An 8310-nucleotide genomic window follows, 5' to 3' on the forward strand; every position below is an offset into this window, starting at 1 on the left:
TCTGAACACATCCCTCCCTCTGTCAGGACTCATTGTATAACGTCCCGCTCCTCACAAGGAATACAAACATGGACGTGTGCAAATGTCTGCGAATAAAGCATAAGAATCTATTGAAAACTGTAAAATATTATTCAGCGAATAAACTTTTTGCACTTGACCTCCTGCAGAACCTTCAGTGCAAAGGTGACCAAAGTCCATGCTGGTGCCCCCATAGGTGTTGGGTTGTATCGCTGTGCTTGTAAACACCCAGGACAAACTTCACCCTACGTGTATCTACTTTCTCGCCTTCCACACAGATGAAAGCCCCTGACCGGACAGCACATTTACAGTCTTCACAATCTGAACCGAGCTGGAAACCTGGACAAGGATGGATGATTTGGAGTCTTCTACATAAAGTATCATTTCATCTGCAAGTAATGTTAATTTAAATTCTTAGTTTTCTATCTTAATACCTTGCAGTTTTTCTCCTGATCAACTGCTTTGGCTAATGTTTCCAGAAATAAACTGAAGAGAATGGTGATAGTGTATGTCCTTGTCTTGTTCCTGAATTTTGAGTGAAATATTTCAGCTTTTGACCATTTATATGCTTTCTCAAAATAATGTAGTTGTACTAGGCAAAAATTAAGTCCTAATTAATTATAACTACCATAAGAGTTTTCTCTTGATCTTTAGTTAACCTTAATTCAATTAAGAAGTAGTTCTTGACTATCTGCTCAATGTCTTACTCTTAATGTTGATGTCATGGTCATAGAAGGTCCCTGCCTTGAAAAAAATAGGTCATAGAAGGTCCCTGCCTTGAAAAAAATATGCAAGTGTGTGGGATACAGATTTTGAGCAACCAAGTATAACTCTAATGAAGGATATTACATGAAATATAATCTGTTTGGAAAGGAATCATGGGAAATAACCCTGCAATGATATATTGACTCTCAATATGGTAAGTGAAATACACAGAAAAGTAAATCGTGTAAAAACTTTATGAATAGAGAGCTCATGAACAGAAACCAAACTGCATGGAACATATTTCAAAGAATCAACAACTGTTATCTCATCTTATTGAGAGGTTTCTGTATGACAAAAGAAATTCAGTGAAAAGGCAACCCACCAATTGAGAAAAAAAGTCTTAACCAACAATCACTCAGACAAAGGACTTCTATCTAGAATATATAAGGAACTGAAAATAATCAGTTCCCAAAAATATAAAGACCAAATTTAAAAAATGGCTTTCGGAGATGAATATACACTTCTTTGAGGATGAAATACAAATGGCAAGTAAATACATGAAAAAAATGTTCCACACCTTGGTCATTTGAGAAATGCAAATTAAACAACACTAAGATACAATCTCACCCAGAAAGAATGGCTATCATAAAGAAATCAACTAATAAGAAATACTGGAGAGGCTTTGGTGGAATAAGGAAGACTTGTCTACCGTCGGTGGGAAAATAAACTGGTATAGTACATCTACTATAGAAATCAGGATGGAGAGTACCTCAAAAAACTAGTACTGGAAACCCCATTCAACTCAGATATTCCTTTTCTAGGTATTTTCCTCAAAAGACTGAAAACATCATACCATTCTGATACATGCGGACCCTTGTTTACAGCAGCACAATTTGTCATAGCCTAATCTTAGAAACAACCAAAGTGCCCTTCACCTGAGTAAAGGATGAAAAACATGTGATACCTTTGTACAATGCAGTATTACGCAGCTATAAAAAAAGAAAAACTTGGAGCCTTTATAGGCAAGTGGGTGCAGCTAGAGGCCGCTGCCCTCATAACTGAAATAAAGCAGATCCACCTGTGTAAATATCTTATTGTCTCTCTAGTGTAAGAACTTGAAAGAATAAATAAAACCTGAAAGGTGTAATAGATATAGTAAAACAGAAAGAAACTGAACATAGGATTAAACAATGAAGATGAGGGAAAACAGAAAAGACAGGAAAATAGGAAGGTAGAAAATCATGCAAGTATATATACAGGATGGCTCAGATGATTGTACTAATAGTTTCTATCAGTTTTTTTGAAAACAGCAATTAATATTTAGAATTTTCATTTTGGTTAAATCTGCTTTCATCTGTGATCTAAGCAATTACATCTAGGACAGCAATATACAATAAAAAACCCATGGTCCAATACCTCTCATCTTGGTCTTCTAAATGTGTACTGTTTCTGATGACTTTTCAATTATTATTATATTTTTTTTGTGGAATCAGGGTTTGAACTCAGGACCCTGTGCTTGCCAGGCAAATGCTTATTCTACTGAGCTATCTCCTTAGCTCCTCAATTATTATTATATTGTCTTTAAAATATTTTTTAAAAACTGCAAACAAGAAAAATTAAATTTTATTGAAAGCAAGTGTTAATATTCAATTATTTGTCCACTCTTGCATAACTATATCTGTTAATCTGAGCAACAAATTAGATGATTATAAAAAAACTTTATGGCTGGATAACAATGAAAATCTAATTAAACTTGATGTTCAAGCATAGCTTCTGGAGAGGAATCAAAAGTAAACTTAGAATTGAGTAGGCACTAACAGCAAGAACCAGAATGTTGGTGGCACTGCAAAGAGGTATCAGGGCTAATCATCTGTAGTCCTCTCTCTCATTACTCCACTCTTCTCTTGCCCCAGTGCTAGGAACTTCTGAGTGAGCCTTTATTATAATACAGTTTTTGAAAGTTTGCTATCTACGTTAGAATCGTATTGGGTTCCCCAATAACTAGACATACTTTGGAAAATTAGCTAAATTCCATGCTTCCCTTTACTCATGTATACATGAAGATGATAAAGTAATACCTATCTCATGGGCTTTCATTATAAAAGTATAATATATTAAAATTTAGCTTAGAACTTTGTATACACTAAATATTCAATAAATATTAGGCTTCATTATGATTAACTGATATTGAACTTTTCTTGCTTTCTCTACATACTGCTGCCTCCACCTAGAATGCTCTTCCTTTACCCTGTTAATCCTCTTATTTACCATCTCCATGATTGAAATCTCAGGTGATCATTGAAACCTTTGAAGGGAAAGATATGACCTCATCCGAACCCAAAGCCTGAGAACAAAAGAGCTTTAAGACAGAACAAGGGAAATGAAAGCATTTTAAGTTCTGGAAAAGAAAGAAAACAGTGAAAAAGTCTGAAACGCAGTAACCAAGGAGACCTGAAGAAACTCAGAACAGAATGTAGAGTACACTGGAAGAAAGGCTTGTAAGTAGGAAGAATCTGTCCCCAAGGCTCAGTGCTTCTTAGAAGAGATACATGCAGATTAAGTTGATCTTCCATTAATGCTAGGAATCTCAAACTTGTTGCTGCAGTTTCAGGTGTATAGTAGGGATGGAAGCATCATTATGATGAATTAAACTTGAAGGTGAGGAGATATGAAAGCCACATGACACTTTTCAACATGTGGTAGAATGGGATACATGCTCATAAGTTTTCACAATTTTCCTGTTTCTTTGCAGGAACAAGCACCAATGTGCTGTGTTAGAACTGGCTTGCCCAAAGTACAGATTATTGGAAAATAATGTCTGTAAGAAGGCACAATAGGGCCTTCTCTTTTGTAGCTCCCTATAGCAAGAATACTTTGAGAGTCATTGATAGATGAAACTTTCTTTGTGGAATCTGCGTCTTAGTTACTTTTTTCACTGCTGTGACAGAAACCCAAGGACCATGGTAGAAGTACAAAAGATTTATTTCAGTTCACGGTCTGTAGAGTTTTCAGACTATAGTCAGCTGGTTTCAAGGAAAGGTGGCATGGCAGAGGGGCATTGAAATGTAAAACTCATCCATGTCAAAGCAGGCAGGGGTCAGTGAATCAGAAAGCAGCAGCAGCAGCAGCAAATTTGTCTTTCCCCTTTCCCTTAAATTCTGTCCAGTCTATAAGCCTGACTTCACCCATACCCATGGTGGGGCTTCCATTATCCACATCCAGGTGCCAAATAGAGGCTAAATCTATTTAGTTGTTATACATCTTTAATTCCAGTATAACATAGGCAAGATCCACCCACTTCTGAAAAGGTACAAGTATGAGTGTGTGAGGCTCTGAGAGGAGGCTTTGGGGCACCATAAAAAAAAGGCAAAATGATAGAAAGGTGATTACCAGAAGAGCAGGGGCGAAGGGTGATTATCAGAAGAAGGGGGGGATAGCTAACATGTGCATCAAAGGACATAAATTTTTAAATACACAAGAGGACTAAGTTTTAGTGAACTATTGTTGTGCATAATGACACAGTTAAAATAAACTATAATTATGCATTTTAAAATTGGTGAAATAAATTTTAGTTTTTCTCCCATGAAAAATAACAAATGGCTAAATCAATGGATATGTCAGTTAATTTGGTTGAGCCTTTCTATAGTGCACATATGTGAATCAAACATAACATTTGAGTTTATTACATACAGATATTATTTGTCAATTAAAGTGAAAACAAACTTGAGTACTTTCTCCTGCTGAGTAAAGGAGTTTCTTCTTAGGTATGCAAATTTACTTTAAATTTCAATATCAATGCCAATATATATTTTACTCTACTTTTTAAAACTTTATAGGCAGTTGTCTTTACTTTCAGGTTATTTTTATTTATCTTTGAATTTCCTTTTTTGTTCTTTTGTTTGTTCTTCATTATAAAATTATATTCGTAATGATTTTTATAGTGTCTTACTATAAAACTAAAATACTCAGTTTTACAGGACCTTCCTAACTTCTTCCCAATTATATTCCAAGGCTGTCTTCCAAGTCCTTAAAATGGTTTGCAGCCATCCCTATTTTTTTCTTTCTCTCTACTTCCAATTTATTTGTTAGTACTTTGTTGAAGTCTGGAGTAAGAGAATCATTACTTGTATAATTTACTCTCTTATCTTGTTATTTTGATTTATAACTATTATTTAATTAAATTCACATTATCATTGTTTTAATATTGCAAAGCACATGCCATTAAAATTGTTTCCAAGGGCCAGCCAGATAGCTTAGTGGACTAAAGCACCTGGTGTTGGGATTCAGTACCCAGCGTGCTCCCTGAGGCAGTGACTGAGACTGGGTGTGCTTGGGAGGCTGAAACTAAGAGGATCACTACGAATCCAATATATGTAGGGAGACCCTGTAGACCCTGTATTAAAGGTCATTTAAAAAATTGTTTCTTGAGCCAGGCATGGTAGAACATGCCTACAGTCCCTGCACACAGGAAACTGAGGCAGGAGGATTGCCGTGAATTTGAGGTCAGCCTGGACTATGTAGTGAATTCAATGCCAGTTGGAACTACATAGCATGACCCTATCTCTACAAACAACAACATAAATACTTTTGGTATTTTTGTGCGTTTGATATTTAGATATTGCTAGTTATATTACTTTAACTACTTTTATTTTGACATTTTCCCAAGTGTAATGTGGTCATCTTGATGAAGACCTTTAATTTTTTCTGCTTTTGTATGGGTGAATTTACCTGAAATTCATTTGACAAATATTTATTGAGTTACCCAGTGTTTCACATTTACCATAAAAAATAAAAACAGATACAATGCAGACATTTTCCTGCACAGTAACATCCAAAATGTCCCTTGTACAGAAATATAGAACCTTCATATCAATGAGAAATAAAACACCCACCTTCTGTACTCAAGGGTACTTCTCACGTAAGTCTGAAACATCCACAGGATCTTCAGCTATACCATGTCATGTTCCATAATACCCTATATGCCCATTACCATCAGTAAGAAACAAGTGCAATTATATTTGTTTTTTTCTGATTAAAACTGCATTATTTCTTTACTATAAGCATACCTCAATCATCCATCATTTTCTGAACTTTGTGAATATTCTCAATTTTACCAGATAACACAATGTACAGGAATTACCCTGGAATATTATCTTTTACCTTCTTTGAGATTGAACCCCTGAAACCTTTATTCTGAAGTAAAAGAATCAAGTTCACACTTTGCCGTGTTACCCAACAATGTTCAAGCTCAAATCCCAAGCAGTAATCCCCTCCCTTTTCCTAATAGTAGAAGCTGAGAATTTTCAAACTGTGTGGGTCTAGCTACTATTTTATTTTTCTGTAGTGTGTAGGTTCCTTTTTCCATGCCTCTTTCTTCTTTAGAAGATTTTTCAGTGCTCATATACTTTACTCTTCATTTATTTGAAGTAATAAAGTATAGGTGTCTATGATCATTCAATCTTCTCTCTCTGGTTTTCCTCCCAGCAGGGGAAAAATAGATAAACCTTGACATTGTTTCCCTTGCTGTCTCTTGTAAAGTAACTGCTCAGTTGAATTTTCTATAAAATTGAGTGAAACACTGTCTTTTATTTTTCAAAGTATTATTTATTTCACTTCAAATTTTTCATCGTATTGTCCAGGAAGACTGAGTATGTGGACCATAAGCAAGGAGTGTTTGAAGTTAGGCTAATTACTTTTTTCATCTGCTTGTCATTTGATGGTATATTTCAACTATTTACAATTGTGTATCCCTTGCTGCTTCTGTCGTCTTTTTTTTGTTGAATTGAGAGGAGAGATATTCTACACAGTGGATTTATTTTATTCTATTATTTTAAAGCTTTTATTTAGATTTAATATTTTTATATATGTCAGATGATCTCAGTAAATGTTAGAGAATGCTGTCATTTTCCTGCTAGACAGTCGCTCTAACAGACATATACATTATTTTCTTATGGTGTCCTGAGTGCCGACCCTTTTCACCAGTGAATAATTGCTACACAGAGGCCTCATTTAAATTACATCCCAAGGCAGCCTACTCCTTAAGGCAAGGTTAATTCTGTGCTTTGTTTGTTGCTTTAGAATTTCCCTTAGGATCACAGAGAATGTACTCTAAGTTTAAGACCTCAGTGTTGTTTAATAACTTCCTCTGCTTTGTCCTGCTTCTTTTGCTTTTTATCTCCTGAGAATGCTTCCTCAATAAACACTTGCCCCACAGGGTCTGCATTTAGAAAACTTAACATAAAGCCACCAGGTAATGGCTATATGCGTTAATGATGATTCCATTTTCTTTGTGGTCTACACTGTATGAGTGATATCACTTAATCTGCAGAAAACTAGAATTATCTCCAATTTGCAAGGGAGTGATGGAGCTCCAGTGGTGCAATCAGTTAGCGTGTGGTACGTATACAAAGGAGTGAACAGAGTTAGAAGTCTCCTTCCTTAATGTTGTAACATTAGCTAATAGAAGAACAACAATTAGATGAATTAGTACTAGGTTTGGAAAAGCAAACAGAAATTAAAGAGACACAGTTTCTTTCTTTTCTTCTTTTTGTTCTTCTTCTTGCTTGCTTGCTTTCTTTTTCTTTTTTCTTTTTTTCTTTTTTTTTTTTTTTTTTTGGTGGAACTGGAGATTGAATGCATTGCACTTTCCAGAGAAGCACTTATTCTACAGAGCTATCTCCCTGGCCCCAAAGAGACACAGTTTTGTCCTTAAAAAACCATACCCTAAAATAAGAGTGACAATTGTAGAACGATACTTGATCCTAGTTGCAGAAATACTTGAATCACAGATTAATAAAAAGACAAATAGACTACTGACATTTTGCTTTTAATATATTTATATGGCTCTATTTCTGTATCTTGTGCTATATTTTTTGACTTACAGTTCTATCAGTTTATAGGTTTTGTATGCTTTAATCTGTATAGTATAACTCTAAGTCCTGAAATTAACTACTGTATAACCTCTAACTTTTTAAATTGCATTACATTTTCTAATTTCTGTGTATTGCCACATGTACTTTACAATTAAGTTGGAGTAATTATTTATAAAGGTAGCTGAGAATTTGATTGGGATTGTGCTTAAGCAAATAGATTTGATTGAAAGAATTGGTATATTCCTCTAGTTCTCTCATTCATATTTAGTATTGTTCAGTGTGCAGAGCCTGATCAAATTTTATAAATGCAAATATAAGTCATAAATTATCTGTACTATTATAATTGGATTGCATTTTTACTTGTTTTTAATAAAGTCATTCATGATTTCAGATTTTGTTATGACCTATTTTCTGTGTCATTGAGTGACTCCTTAACTTTTTCTGTTACTCCATAGTATACAACAATGTGTTTGTATATTCTTTCATGCAATAGCATACTTCTAGAGTTTCCATGCTGCTATTCCTCCCGCTTGGTCTTCCATCCCACTTTCTAGACTATCTCCTCTAATAGCCTTCCTTCACGTTTTATACCCTGTTTTACTAGATTTGACACATGCACGAAATATCATATTGTGCTTCTGTGTCTGACCTATTTCTCTTAACATGTTGATCTCCTGTTGCATTTTTTCCTGCAAATGACGGAATTTAATTCTTA

This window comes from Octodon degus, unplaced genomic scaffold (genome assembly GCF_000260255.1).
Source record: "Octodon degus isolate 3935 unplaced genomic scaffold, OctDeg1.0 scaffold00242, whole genome shotgun sequence".
In the NCBI taxonomy this organism is placed as follows: Eukaryota; Metazoa; Chordata; class Mammalia; order Rodentia; family Octodontidae; genus Octodon; species Octodon degus.